We start from the raw sequence: 15,255 nt of genomic DNA, 5'->3' as shown, positions 1-15,255 counted from the left end.
TTTTAATACTTCTCTTTAATACTGAATGGATCGAAAGAAAATAGCTCCGATATAAGCATGATCTACCCTTGGTTTGTTACGAATTCATTTAATACCACGAAAAATGATCGATCTAACTTGGGATTTTTCATAAAAAATAAATAATTTTAATCGAATGGAGTAGTGGGTAGTTTTAACTCCAGCATGTGAATTGTTTTCATGAAAATGTCGAATGATCACTTGAGTAATATAATAATTTTTAGGTAGCATGATCGAATATTGTTGATAATAAGAGAGCTTGCATTTTTCTAACGTTTATCTACTCGGATCACGCCATCCTTTCCCGTAAAAGGGGATAATTTGTCAAAGAAAGTATCCTTTTTTAGATAAGCTGAAAAATCTGCAACATGATGATATTCTAACGGAAAGGCATCCTTCTAAATTAGCATCAACATTTTTAATTTAGCACTATAACGAGCTCGACATCACACTTTTTATATCTCTCTCTTCATGAATATATTATTATTATATTTATAATTATATTTCCATGATATTGCTATGTATTACCATGTCTTAGAAGCAGCAGACGACGATAGTTGAGATTATGGTCAAAGAGCGCCGGCAGAGAGAGTAGCGCGGGTGCGTGTGTGTGCGTGGGAGAATGATGAGCCGCACAATGGAGAAAAGAAAAGAATAACTCGGATAACGAGCCGAAAATACGTCTGAGATAGTCTCGGCATTTTTCCTATTACTTTTTTTACCTCATGGCTTCTGTTGCGGACTGATTGATAACGTGACAATATTGCCAATCAATTAAACCGATCCGAGCGACCGCTTCACCAAGGGGTGCGTCATGTAAGTGCTAGCCGATATTTTTGTCTCTCTCTCTCTACCTAGCTCGCTACTCAGCCTACACTGCTGCTACCTTCTTATACACCTTTTTCTTTTCTTTGTATAAACTTGTTATATATACTGCGTTTCCATGGATTCTTTTGCATGCCTGATCTTTTCCATTCGCTTTCCATTACTTTCGCGATTTCATATGAGCAACCTAGGATGCTCTCCGCAGTCCATTGCTATATAGCAAAATCAACGGCAACCTGGACTACCGGGCTGGATCTCATAGGACATTTGCATGAACCTGCAACGAGCAATTTAACACATCATTCCTCTCAATAAATAATTATCATATTGTAGCGGTCTAATCCCCCGTTACTGCACAAATAATCTCTAAGGGGACGAGAAGTAGGAATAATTTTCGTGATTCGTTCTGAATCACCTTTTTTTCTGGATCTAGCGAAGTAAATGAACACTTAATATACGTAACTTGTCTTTTCAGCATGCCATATAGGATAAAACTGGAACTAATCGTTCACAAAAAGACAAACGGAGGTAATTCTCATCAAATAATGATGATATTGGTTTTGTAAGACAAACATCTTACTTTACCGGTACTATCTTGTTGGAAACACCAATAATAATCCAATCTAAAAAAATTTTTACAAGTTAATCGTTGAATCTTCATGAAGGAATTTGATTTGGCTGGTCAGAAGATTGCTGAATATGAAATTGGGGATCCATCAGACGTACGAGGTATGTTCAAAAAGTACCCAGAATGATCGTTTTTCCAAAAAAATATTTATTTATTCGTTTACATCAATGTGGTCCCCTTCAAAGTAGTCTCCCCCAGATATAATACACTTATGCCAGCGTTTTTTCCAATCTTCGAAGCACTCTTGATGTTCACGTTTTGGTATGTCCTTGAGCACTCTCAGCGATTCGGCCTTTATTTCTTCAATTGAGGAAAAACGCCGTCCTTTCATGGGTCTCTTCAACTTTGGGAACAGGAAAAAGTCACACGGAGCCATATCTGTTGAATATGGAGGTTGGGGCACGACTACGGTATTGTTTTTGGCCAAAAAATTACAAACAAGCAACGACGAGTGAGCAGGTGCGTTATCGTGATGCAAAAGCCATGAATTGTTTTTCCATAAATCGAGGCGTTTTTTTCGGATTGCTTCACGCAAACGTCGCATAACTTCAAGGTAATACTCCTTATTAACCGTACGACCTTGTGATAAGAACTGATGATGCACCACAGCCCTGCAGTCAAAGAAAACTGTAAGCAAAACCTTCACATTTGATCGAACTTGACGTGCTTTTTTTGCTCTTGGTGACGTTGAATGCTTCCAGGTGGACGATTGTGCTTTGGTTTCGACATCATAACCGTACACCCATGTTTCATCACCAGTTATGATCCTTTCAAGCAAACTTGGATCGTCGTTGACGTCGTTTAACAGCTCCTGAGCGATGTTCATGCGATTGTTTTTTGGTTAAAGTTCAGCAGTTTTGGAATGAATTTTGATGCCACCCGTTTCATGCCCAAAACATTTGAAAAAATGTTATGATATGAGCCAATTAATATGCCAACATCATCAGCAACTTCTCTAATTGTGATTCGGCGATCATTCAGAACCATTTTTTCCACTTTTTTCACATTTTCATCGATTGTTGACGTGCTGGGTCGACCGAAGCGTTCGTCATCTTCAACGTCTACACGCGGCCATCTTGGAAACGCTTACTCCACTCGTGAACACTTGTTTTTTTTCATAGCAGACTCACCATAGGCTTTCTGTAACATTTCACACACTTTGTTACACTTTATTTCATTTTTTACGCAAAATTTAATACAAATTCTTTGATCCATGTCTTTTAAAAAACAAAAATCGCTAAGCTCATAAAAACACATCAAACCTTAGCGACAACCGCAGACAAAGTAAACAGTAAATATAGCTGAAAATTTTATCATACTTCAGGGGCATGTCATCATCCGATTGTCAAAAATCAGATTCTCCAGACCCGCGAAATTTAAAAATTCCGGGTATTTTTTGAACACACCTCGTATATGCTTAGGAATGTTATAGAGGTGTGATGAGAGCCACGCTTTTAGTAGCCGGGCTCATCAATGTCTCCCCCTTCTCCCTCTAAATCTGCGGCTCTGCCAAACCATGGTCAAGCATGTTTGCAAGGTTATTACTTGATATGCTCGACTTTATATTTACAAAAAGGTGGCGGCGGTAGTCACCGCAGCAGAAGAGAACAGCAATAGTCATAGCGAGAGAGAGAGACGTAATATGGCAAGCGTATCCGGCCAGGCATGGAATCTACTGCCGAACCCTTCCAAGGAGGCTATGGTAGAGTGAGAAAGTCGCTACCGAAGTTAGTTGACCACTGCTTTCATTAGTAGACGCACTAATCTTTTTCGTGCGAGTTAAAAAAAGTAACTGTGATACCGATACTAGTGCAAGTGTGTGTTCTGTTGCTTGCAAATACTTGGTACTCGGTAAAAAGGTGAATGGCTGTGGTAAAAAAAGTACCTATTTATTGTTTGTGTAGTTGCGTCCCATCGAATGCTTTGTTTGCTCTATTTCACTCAGGTAAAACGATATCACCGACAACCAATGGTGCAAAAGGCTTGGCGATCCTCCTCTGGAATCATAGCGCAGGGTTGCGGTATTGAGGTATATTCGTACTCGTTGTCGCCGGGAGTTTCCGCAGTCCTTAAAACTCTCTGATGACGTGACGATACGAAACGCCGCGAATATGTATTGTAATGGCAGTCCAGTATCACTTGAACGATGAATGATATTGTAGTTGATTAAATATTGTCGACAAAAATATATTTTTGACATTGATTGCAACTCTATTCATTGACTTTGCCTGTTGCCCTTTCGTACTTTCGCGAAGCAGCATAGCCTTCCGACTCCCTGCTTTAAAAAATAATTTGTCGTCTAATCTGTCGGACAAACATGAATAGAAGAGTAGTATGATAAAAGTTTTGAAGAAAAGCTATTGTTCGGCACAATTTTAGCTGTATTTGAAGCTATTAAAAAATTTCAGTTGACATGAAAGTTACTGTGATTCGAGAACAAGTAACTTGATTAAATGATGCGATCCAGTTCTCAAACCGTCAACTGCCCCAATGTTAACAGAATAAATTGTTTTATTTAATTTTAGAAATCTAGAAGTCTTTTTGTAATGACATTCACTGTTAAACAAGTATTTAACAGTGCACCAGCCGCGACAAAACTTCCTCATTTGTCTTGGACCTTAATGACTGCATTTGACCGTATTATGAAGATCTGATCGAGAATAAAGAAAAACAATGAACTTGTTCTTAAAGTAAGATTAATTTTTTCGACCAATATTGAACGAAAGTATTAGTATTTCACGAAGTTTAGTAAGTCATAACGTTTCGATATGATGATATTGCTAAGTTTAGATGTTGAGTTGGCTATTGAAAGAGGGGCAATTCTAGAAGATTGAAGCTTTATAACCTTCGTAGCCATTTCGAAATAATCTAATTTGATTGTGGCAAACTCTTGAAGTAAAGAATTGTTACGGATCAAATAATTTAACTCTTCATTAGCCATTAGCTTTCGAACTCCATCGTGGTGTAGTTGGGTGTCAGGTAGACGTTGAGATAAGTAACAATGCCAACTGTGACCCAGACGTAGTTGTCCCCGACACCGCGATTGGAGACTCTAGGTTGGGTGCCACCCCGTACCCAGATAGTAGTGGTATCTGTCTTGTTTGTAATGTATGTCTGGGTCGTCCTTCTCCTGTATGGTTCACTCAGAATCAGGATGTCCGCGTCATATTCGTCGGCTATCTAAGGTAGGAGCATGTCTGCAGTCCTACTTCGATTCAGGTTTCCCTGAATTATACAGTCCGTCCTCTGGCCCGTCCCCTGCACTCCTCCAGCGCGGCTCGGAACACAGCGCATCTGCCGCCTCCGGCGAGGTGGGAGACGTCCCTGTGCCCGGCCTCGGAGCACAGTGGGCAGACTGGCTTGTTTTGGCATTCCGTCGCGTATTGTCCGGATGTGCCACACTTGCGGCAGCATTTCGTCCTGTCCTTACCTGTGCATTCAGCTTTCACATGGCCAAAGCCCAGGCATCTGTAACATTTTGTCACCGTCAGTCGTTTCCGAACGCGGCAATGCACCCAGCCAATTCAGATCCGACCACGCCAAAGCAATGCATCGGCTTCCCGCGATTCTAATTCGCAAACAGCCATATACTGCTCAGCGCGGTTTGGACCGAAAATGTGGACTCGAAAGTCCGTGTCTCGTCCCCTTTCTCATCTGAGTACGTCCGTCACGTCTTTCGGAGTCGCTACGCAGTCCAGGTCCTTGATCTCCAATTGGACCTTGGAGGTCACGGCCCTGACACTGCCCGCTTGCCCGATCGTATTTTGGATCTGTCGTCCAAACATCTCACGTTCGTCCGTCTTGTCTGCGTCTACCTGTAGCTTCAGAAGACATAAGCCGTTCTTCGTCTTCCTCAGGGTTGTCACCTGCATGTCTCTCTCCTTCGGGTTTATCGTCGTCCGTATTTTCCGTACTATATCAGAGTATGTCGTGTCCGTGCCCGGCCTGATCAGGACAGTCAGACCCCTTTTCCGGTGGGTCGGTCCGCCTCTGTCAGACCTATTCTTTGAGTCCGTTTTCTTTTTTGTCTTGTCTGATCGTTTTCGTGCTACGGTCTGCCAGTCCTTGGTCGGTTCCGTCGTCGGTGGCCTCTTTTGTGAGGGCTCCGGCGTGGTTCCGGCCGGCGAACGTTTTCGTTTCATCCGTGGCGTTTCTTCGTAATATGCCGCTGTCCTGTCTGTATTGTTGTTGTCTTGGGAACGTCTTTCCGAAAGTGTGTCCGACCGCTTGTGCAGCGTGATGTCCACAGTCTCGAGAATTGCCTTAATTCCCGTCTTCACTGTCATGTTCATGTTCTTTTGTATGTTTGCTGCCTTGGCCATCTTCGTCGCCGTCTCTTGTATGAGCCGCAGCAGTTCCATCACGTCTCGTGTATCGTTTGTTATTGCCGGTGTTCGTCCAGTCGTCGGTTCTTTGCTGTCAGTGGCAGAGACGTAGCTCAAACCGCTGCTGCCGCTTGACACACTGTCCGTCCTCTGTCGTCTTGGTAAGTTCAGTAGGTTCATGTCGTTTTTTCGTGTCGTTCTCCCCATTCCCGTGCACAAAGTGCGGTCCTCAAAATCCATGCCGCTACCCATGGCCACCGGGGCTTTCACCCGATTGGAACCCGGGGTGGATTCCTCCTGAGAAGAAGTTACCACTTGAGGTACGTCAGTGTTTTCATTGTGCATTTTCATAATTTTGTGTCCCGTTATGCTAAAGGTACCTCGTGGTCGCAACTCCACGAACCGCGCTGGAACGACGCGCGGTCCCTGAGGTCCCCTCCCCTCTGTGTTTACCCTGTGTGTTTAATGTTCCTCCCTGTGGTGTGTGCGTGTATGTAAGTGCCCATAGGCGAAACGGGGCTTCGTTCACGGGGAGAGTCCGTTTAGAGAGATCCCCTTCACTCGTTTTCGGGCGGCTCCGTTTATAGGAGTCCCCGACCATTTGCTTTTCGGTAAGACCCGTTTATAGGGTCGCCGAGCATTTACTTCCCCGGTTTGCCAGAAGGCGTGTGTGTGCGAGTGTTTGCGTAGTGTGTGTGTGGGTATGTGAATAAGTGATTAATGGTTGGACACAGTTTCCACCGGGTACGTCGTGGACGTTGGAAGCTAGCATTTGCCCAGTGAGGTGTTACCACTCACTGGACCAGCCCGGCATTATTATTATTATTGTTATTATTGTTATTATTGTTATTATTATTTTTTTTTTATGGTGGTAAAAAAACAGGATAAATCCTCATGGACCATAACGGTTGGAGTGTGGCGGCAGTTCACCGAAGCTACCCACCTACACTCTCCCACCCGCCGTGTGACGTGACTCGCTGATCCTCTCAGACCGGGCTGTTTCAAGCGATCTATCAATCGAACGCAAGGAGCCTCCGGGTCGTCGAAGACCAGCTGACCGCCCAAATCCCGCTTCTCTTCAACCGGAGGGTAAACCGTCCGGGGAAGAGTAGTAAAGTCCACCTACACCATTCTCCAGCGGGGAACCGCGTAAGCATTACTTCCCGCTGGAGAACCGCGTCAAGTCCTCTCGTTGTCCACGGGTCCTGTATCGTTTCGTTACGTCCGTTTATTCACATTCATCCATTTGTTCATACCATTTACTCTCGCATTCTTCTCGTCTAACACTCGACTTCCAGGCAACCGTCCGCCTTTTTCCCTCGTAGGATAGTCTCAACGTACGTTGCCGTTTCCGTCCAGTAGTCTTTGTCTTGTAGCATCTTTGCCACAATGTTCTTGGGCGTGATGTTTCCAAGTGTCGTCTCCAGTCTTTGCCTTTCGCCGTTCCAGTGTGAGCATTTGAAAAATGTATGCTCTGCGTCATCACATTTGTGTCCACAGTATTTACAGTCGGCGCTGTTAACTTTGTCTCTGTCAAACAGATATTTCCTGAAGTACCCGTGGCCGGTAAGAAACTGGGTCAGGTAAAAATTCACTTCCCCAAATTGCCTCTCCGTCCACGGTCTCAGGTCGTTGATGAGTCGTCTACCATGCTCCGTTCGTGCTCATCCTCCATTGTTTGTTCCAGTCCGTCATCGTCCTAGTTCTTTCGTCCTGGGCAGCTTCCGTTCTGGTCATGTCACTGTTTCGTTCGTACACGCGTTTCCGCTCTCTGGCGAGCATGTTTATCGGGATAACCCCCGCCACCACCAGGACAACCTCAGCCGAGACTGTCCTGTAGGCGCAGGCTATCCTTAGTACTCCCTGTCTTTGTACGTTTGTCAGTCGTTTGCAGTATTTCTTGACCCCCAACGCGTCGGCCCACACGTCCGCCCCGTAGAGCATGATCGAGTGGGTCGTTGTCATCAGTAGTCGTCTCTTCCATTGTCTCGGTCCAAATGTATTTGCCATAAGACGACTGAGAGCGGAAGTCCTCTCTGCCGCCTTCCTCGCTGTCTGTTGTATGTGCGGCCAGAAGGTCATCTTCGTATCTAGGGTCACCCCCAGATACTCGACCGCCCCACTGGTCCGCAGCGATACCTCTCCGACTGTCATGGGAATCAGGGTATTAATCCTGCTTCCCGATTATTATTATTATTATTATTATTATTATTATAATTATTATTAACCTCACTCTTGCCTCGTCGGGGTAGGAGAGGGAGTTGACCGCACCCCACACATAATACCTTACTTAAACGTAGAATTTCCCGCTCTTTCGAAATCCATGATAAAAAATAGGGGTTCTTATTAAAAAACTTACTTGGTTATTTGGTTATTGAGGTTATTGGGGTTGGTTTTTTGGGTTATTGGATTATTTGAGTCTTTGGATTATTAAAATTTATCTTACCCTTGCCCGACCATCCCTGTGCTTAAATGAAGAAAATAATAAATTTGACCCCTACATGACCTTACCAGGGAGGAGGTGTTAACCGCTCCACACATATAATACCTTATCTAAACGTAGAATTTCTTACTCTTTCCGAAACCGGGACCAAAATTATAGGTTCCTATTCAAAAAAGACTTTGACCTTCAAATGACCTTTAAAAAAATCTCAAGTTGAAATCCGATTACTGAGAAAGGTGTCCCTCATTGTCCGAAACAACTTTTGTCTGAACAATTTTTTTGAAGAATGCCAACTGTAGAAAATTTCAGGGTGGTTCCTTTAAAATGGGTGGTCACCGTGTGTTTTAATATGTTCCGTGTATTGTATATGTAATCGCATCGCTAAATTATAATATTTGTAGTGATAATATAATTGTAAGTCGGTATTATTTTTGTAGCGCCCTCATCATCGTATTTACATTTGAATCTGAATAATATTTATTTTAGTTCGCTCGTTTCATATGGTCTGTCTCGCTCACTCTTGTCTACGAGATCTGTCCGGAAAGTATCGGGCCTATGTTTATATCTTCGCGCCATAGTGTTCGAGCGAACTCTATCAGACAGAGACATCAACACTAAAGCCTCACGAATATATTGGTTACTTACTGACACCTGCCGGACGTATAGTTCATGCGCAGCGTATCTTTGTTTGCCTTTTTAACGTTCGTTGGACTTTGATATTGTCAAAAATGACTGAAAACAAGATCGGAAAAACGAGTTCGGAAACTATTGAAATGATGCAAAAGGCCTTCGGAACGGAGTATATGAGAAAAGCACGAATAAAAGAGAGTTATAAGCGATTGAAGGATGGTCACACTTCTGTCAATAGTGATTCTCGTTCCAACCGACCTTCAACGACATTAACCGTAGATAATATTCAGCGGGTGCGAGTTGCAATCGAACAAGATCGTCGTATGACTGTGCGAAAACTAGAAGAAGACCTTGGGATACCAAAAACTATCATTTCAGAAATTTTAACCGAAAATTTAGGAATGAAACGCGTGTGTGCGAAATTCATCCCAAAATTGCTCACAACAGAGCAGAATAACATTTGCTTAGAAATCGCTCTGGACAATCTGTAAATGGTCAATAATGATGATAATGTGCTTAGAAAAGTTATTACAGGTGATGAATCATGGGTTTATGAATATGATCCTGAAACAAAACAACAATCTTCACAGTGGAAGCATTCTAAATCGCCAAGAGCAAAAAAAGTACGTCAAAGTCGGAGCAATGTTAAGTCAATGTTGATTGTTTTTTTCGATTGTGGAGGCGTTGTACATCACGAATATGCACCAACAGGTCAGACAATCAATAAAGAATACTACGTTCAAATTTTAAACGTTTGCGTGATGCAGTAAGAAGAAAATGGCCGCACTTTTGGGAAAGTGGTGACTGGCTTCTACATCACGACAATGCGCCAGCGCATTCATCCAATCTTGTGCAGCAATTTTTGAGCAAACACAATATCGCATTGCTTCGACAACCTCCATACAGTCCCGACATAGCCCCTTGTGACTTTTGGCTGTTTCCAAAACTAAAAAAACCACTCAAAGGACATCGATTCGATGACAAAACAACAGTTGAAAACAATGCGACGAGTGTACTTAAGGCTATCCCTAAAAGTAAGTTCCAGGACTGTTTTGAAAAGTGGAAACGTCGATGAAACTGTATTATTCAATCAAGTGGAGATTACTTTGAAGGATGTTACGCATCAAATGATAAAGAATAACGCTAGCACAAAAATATAAAGGTAGGCCCGATACTTTCCGGACAAACCTCGTAGTCTGTCTCGCTCGCTCTCATTTAGTCTGTACCGCTCTTCAAGATGGCCGCCTTCGCTCCTGCGTGTCAACCTTGTGCTCTGCTGCCGGTCTCCGACGGTCCTGGAGCGCTCCCCTTCGGTTGTGTGATACTCATGTTTGTCCGGGTGTTGTATGTGTGTGTTTCCGGGTGTTGTCAGTGATCGACAGCAATGTCAGTGTGTGTGGCGCTCAGAATATCGCCGATGGTGCGCAGCAGCCTGACACAGCTGATTGCCGGCTGTCGCTTCATCAACAATTTTCTGTTCGCCTCAGGTGTGCCAGCATCTCCAGAGTGTTTGTGTCAGTGTTGGGAAGTGTAACGGATCTGCATATACTGCTATCAGGTATTTCCGCTGCACTTCCCAGTCAAGTTTTGGTGTTTTTCGTTCTAGCCGGCAACTCGTGATCGGGAGTGTATGTGTGCGTGCGCTCTCTTTTTCCTTCTCGTGCGCTCCATTTTTCAGTCATCCATCGGATCGCGTTTTCCAACTTGATACGTCATTTTTTCGAGTTTGGGTAGACGGATAGGGAAAACAATTAGTGCCTGAATTAGGACGCGCATAGATTATAATTATTGGGAAATGAAAAGGAAACTCTCGATAGCAAACAGAAATAAATTTTTAGATTTGATCATTCTGCTGCTTTGAGTGACCCACTTGTATAACTAATTAATATTGAGAAAGGGGAAAATCTCACAAGTGCAAAATTTTAAGTGAAGTAAGAAATATATTCGTAAAAAGTAAGTGTTTATTATCTTCAATTCAGTTCGACAATAATTTGTTCTTATTTCAATATAATTTTTTCTAGTTTTCTTTAATCTAAAGCATCACTAGATGAATTAAAGCATGAAGATTATAGTGAAGAAGACTTTGACGATAACTATTAAGAAGACGACCAGGAATCTAACGAAGTAGATGAAAAAACATATGAATTTGTGGAATAAACGAAAAAGAAATAGATTTTTATGAAGAAATAAATGTAACAATGAGCAATTAACTTTCGATGTACATATATAATAACATGAATTTTTTCAGTATGTATGTACATAAAACAAATTGTTGAAAATGAAAGACTGAATGAGCATTTCTTATTATTTATAGTTGATTCAATAAAAATGGCTTAAGCGTATACAAGTGATAATGTTGATTGTTTACTGTATTCATAAAAATTTGTATGAATGTTCTAGAATATTTAATCAATTGATAAAAGTCTCTGAAAGTGATCAGGAGCTCTTAATTCTACTTCGTATACATTTATGAGGGTACAAACCACTATAAATATACGAAATTACATCCTAGATAAACCGTCACTCTTGCGTCAATAGTGCAAACACCCTAATAAAAAAAAATTTGTTAAAGATCACATTTTTAACCTTTGTTAAAAGAGTTACGAGAAGACGTGTTTACATTGAAACAAAAATGTTGGCTGGTTACACCTTACACGTGTCCAAACGGCATTCCTGCATCTGCATTATTGGAGTTGACCGTGTTAACTTACGCAGGTTTCTGGGAAAGTAGATCTAGGAAGGTCATCCTTCATGCCTCACTTCAGGCTAAATTTGATCGACTTAGTGCTGCCAAGGATTGACCCACTCCTACTCAGTCAGCCCGTAAAAGCAGGTAATTAGCCCTACATAAGGGGATTGAAATTAGCGGATCCCAAATTCCGGATCGCGGACCGCATTGACTGCCTTCTAGGTGCAGATGTGTACCCTCTGCTCTGCTCTCCTTAACGAGCCAATGACCCAGATAACGGTTCTAGGCTGGATGATAAGTGGTCACACTGGCTCCACCCGTTCTCTCAAGATAACTCGCATACGACGTTCCGTTCAAAACCCAAAAGAGCATCAGGCATAAGCAACGTTCTTGAGGTATTACGAGTTCCTACATCACATGAAGAACACTTTGGGTTCCGATGTAGATTCTTCTGAGTACTACTAGCCTAGTGTTAGTTCAGGTGAAGATCATGCTTCAGCTTCTATTCATCCAGGTATGTGACTAGGACGCCAAGTTGGCCGCAGTTACACTGATGGACTGCAAGAGATTTTATGAACAGCTGCAGGATATCGCTAATATCACTATTCCTCCGTTCTTTGGATGTTATACCCAATCTCGCTGGTTCCTGCATGGATTGGCAGATGGATCAAAATGAACCTATGCCGTAATGTACTTTGTCTCAGAAAATCTAGACGGCAATAGAAAATTCATCCTAATCGAGGTCAAAACCAAGGCAGCTCACTGATTGCTTTCACGCCAGGCCACTTCCACACTGGAGCAGCTCTTGTTGTACCTGAGCCAGGTGACAACTCTCCACCCATCACTAGCGTGAAGCGTTATAGCTACAGCAATGCGCAACGAGTTCTGGCGACGATGGCAGCAAGAGGTACTAAATAAGTACTAGGTGCGTTTCAGGTGGTTATGGACTGAGGTCACGGTAAAAATTAGAGATCTTGTTCTGATCTTCGATATCAGCTTGCCCCTACTCGTTGGCCTCTAGACTGAGTGATTCAATTTCACCAGAGCCGGACAGTTTGTCTCGAGTAACACAGTTGAAGACTACTATTCTAACCCGACCTTATACAAAGCTTGTCCGCCTTTCTCTCTATTAGGCGATCGACAACGATAACTAGCGATCATGGTGAGCGGAAATACATGCGGTAACCAGCCCAGAACACGAGGACAGAATGGAACCAGAGATCTCAATGCTGGAACGCTAACTAATGCAGCCACATCATGGGTCAACACGTTCGAGTCGCCCGACCCTAGAAGAGCTTGTAAGTCGTTTAATTTTACGAAATTCCTTTTCGTCTTAAGTATCTTTCAACCAAAAAGTTCTCGAGGAAATCCTCCAGAATTTTATTTGCTGTCAGGAGATGTGACTCTTGAGAGTTGGACTTTGTGTCTACGATGAGAAAAAGAGAAGATAGCGTATACTCCTTTAAATAATAAGAATAAAGGATCTAGCCGTATAAGATGGTCAAAACTGCCCCGGCGGCATAAAAAAACTGATTATACCGTCATGTCCCTCCTCGAAAATTATCTTTCAAAACTAATTTTCAGATTTTAAATCTCATTGTTCGGCCCTCTAGATCGTAAAGAGTCATTTTCAGTTTTTCGACGATATCTCGGTCAATTTTTGAGCTAGAAAAAAATTTATTAAAGTTTTTTAAACCCTAGCAAGTGGCGTGACATAAGAAATGTTTAGCGCGAAATTTAAATCTTTACAGGCGTTCGAAATTTTTAAAACTCGATATTTTAAAAACAAAAAAATACTCATTTCTGGAAAAAATATATATTGTGTATTTGCTGTATTATAAAATATACAACATTTTATATGCAACACCGAAAAAAAATGAAAATAAAATTTTCCAAAAATAAAAAAAAATACATAATCTCGAATTTAAACCAGACTTTTGTTCGAAAACTCATAATCCTTAATTTTCACCCTTCATAATTAAACATCAAACAAGCTATTATACAATGAATTTCGATGTATAGAACTTGAGTTATTAAAGCTGACATCCATACAATGTAAACACATACAACGCACACACACAAACAGACGTTTCTCAAAAATGGTAATAAACCATGACTCCTAGTAGCTTGTGACTAGAGCAATCAGCATGCTTGCTCTTAGTCTACCTTTACCCTTTTCTCGATGAAGCACAGTAGTCAGTGTTGGGCGTATATTAAAAATATGCCTAATACTTATCCTTTTGTTTCAGCATCGATGATTACTGAAGAGCGGCCAAATAGACTTGAAGGGCTCTAGTAATGAGAGCGAGAAAGAAAGAACGATCGAGAGAAAGGAGAGAATACACGCACAATACAGGTCTAAGCAGGCGTGAGACGCATGACCGATTGCGTCGCATGCCGCCTGAACATTATAGGGCAAGTGGAGATGAAGGAGAACGCGAGTTGAGTACCGAGAGAAGGCCGCGGCTGGCAATGAGTCGTTCACGTCCTTCTCATCCACCCTCGCAAGAACGTCTCAGTAGGCTATTGCGAGAGAGTATGACCATGAGCCATTCAACTATTGCACGTTGAGGCCCCCGCTGCGAGAGGTAGATCAACATTTATTGAATGCAACTTTGCAGAAAGATTAAAAAAATAAAAATAAAAATAAAAATAAAAAAATAAAAATAAAAATAAAAAAATAAAAATAAAAATAAAAATAAAAAAATAAAAATAAAAATAAAAGAAATTAAACCTTAAAGAGGTCAATCAGAACAGTGTCCACAAGTGATATAAGTCTTCACCCACCTACCCGCGCTATACGTATAAGAGAAGCTGCTCTTTGTTACGAGGTACGCGATATGGACGCCTACTGATTAGGGAAGAAGAGATACAATCCAATGCAGTTTTGCTTGGCTGCCTACTTCAACCAAGCCAACCAGATCAAAAGACAAGGTTAGGTTTTCGTTTCTCTCTCTTGTAACCTTTCTCCCCATGGCAGACTTGTCGTCGCTGTACATTTTTTGCGGTAATTCTCGGTATCCAGGTATTCACTCACCGGCTTCTTAAGATTTTTTTATGTTTGAAGCAGCGGCTTGATATGTTAAGTGCAAGCGACAGGTAGTGGGCTGTCATGGCCTTCACCCGCCGGGTAGCTCACACCTAATTCTGTTCCGGTTATGATTACTGTATTCATACTCTCGAGGCTTGCAATGGCTCGGTCGGTAGGGCGACGGACTCGCACCCGGTAGGCCTGGGTTCGATTCCCAGTCCCTGCTGATTGATACAAGCACCACTGAAAAAAGTTTCATGTGCTTTGTTCTCAAACACATTGCAAGCCTTCGTCGCTGATTAGCACTGATGGGCATAAATAGAGCGACGTTAAATAAAAAAAAAAAAAAAAAAAAAAAAAAAAGTATTCATACACAGTGGTTTGCGTTCTTTCTTAGTGGTAAGAGTTTATCGAGATTGTTCGTTCTTTGTTTGTTAATGATTAGAAATAAGATTTTGCATTTTGATAAACGGTGTGTGTAATTATTTGTGGACCTATTTTTCTCTTTCCTCTTCGATTGCTGAGAGCCAAAGTACTTCTCTTATCTCCCTAATAAAGAATTGGTAGCAAAGCACGGCGACGTTATGCTTCTCTGTTACAATTTCAAAACTTATTTCTATGATGTTTTAAAGTAAACTATTGTTGATAAAAATTGTTTTTTATTAG

The 15,255-nt window shown here is 41.9% G+C and overlaps 1 protein-coding gene across 1 annotated transcript in view; it reads left to right on the top strand.

Annotated features, from left to right (window-relative positions):
- LOC131668942 (lachesin-like) overlaps positions 1 to 15,255 on the top strand; it is a 944,221-nt gene that overhangs the window by 647,545 nt on the left and 281,421 nt on the right. The window lies entirely within an intron of this gene.

This window comes from Phymastichus coffea, unplaced genomic scaffold, assembly GCF_024137745.1.
Source record: "Phymastichus coffea isolate CEN01 unplaced genomic scaffold, Cenicafe_Pcof_1.1 PCOF00007, whole genome shotgun sequence".
Classification (NCBI taxonomy): Eukaryota; Metazoa; Arthropoda; class Insecta; order Hymenoptera; family Eulophidae; genus Phymastichus; species Phymastichus coffea.
This window is presented reverse-complemented; position numbering and strand designations above follow the sequence as displayed.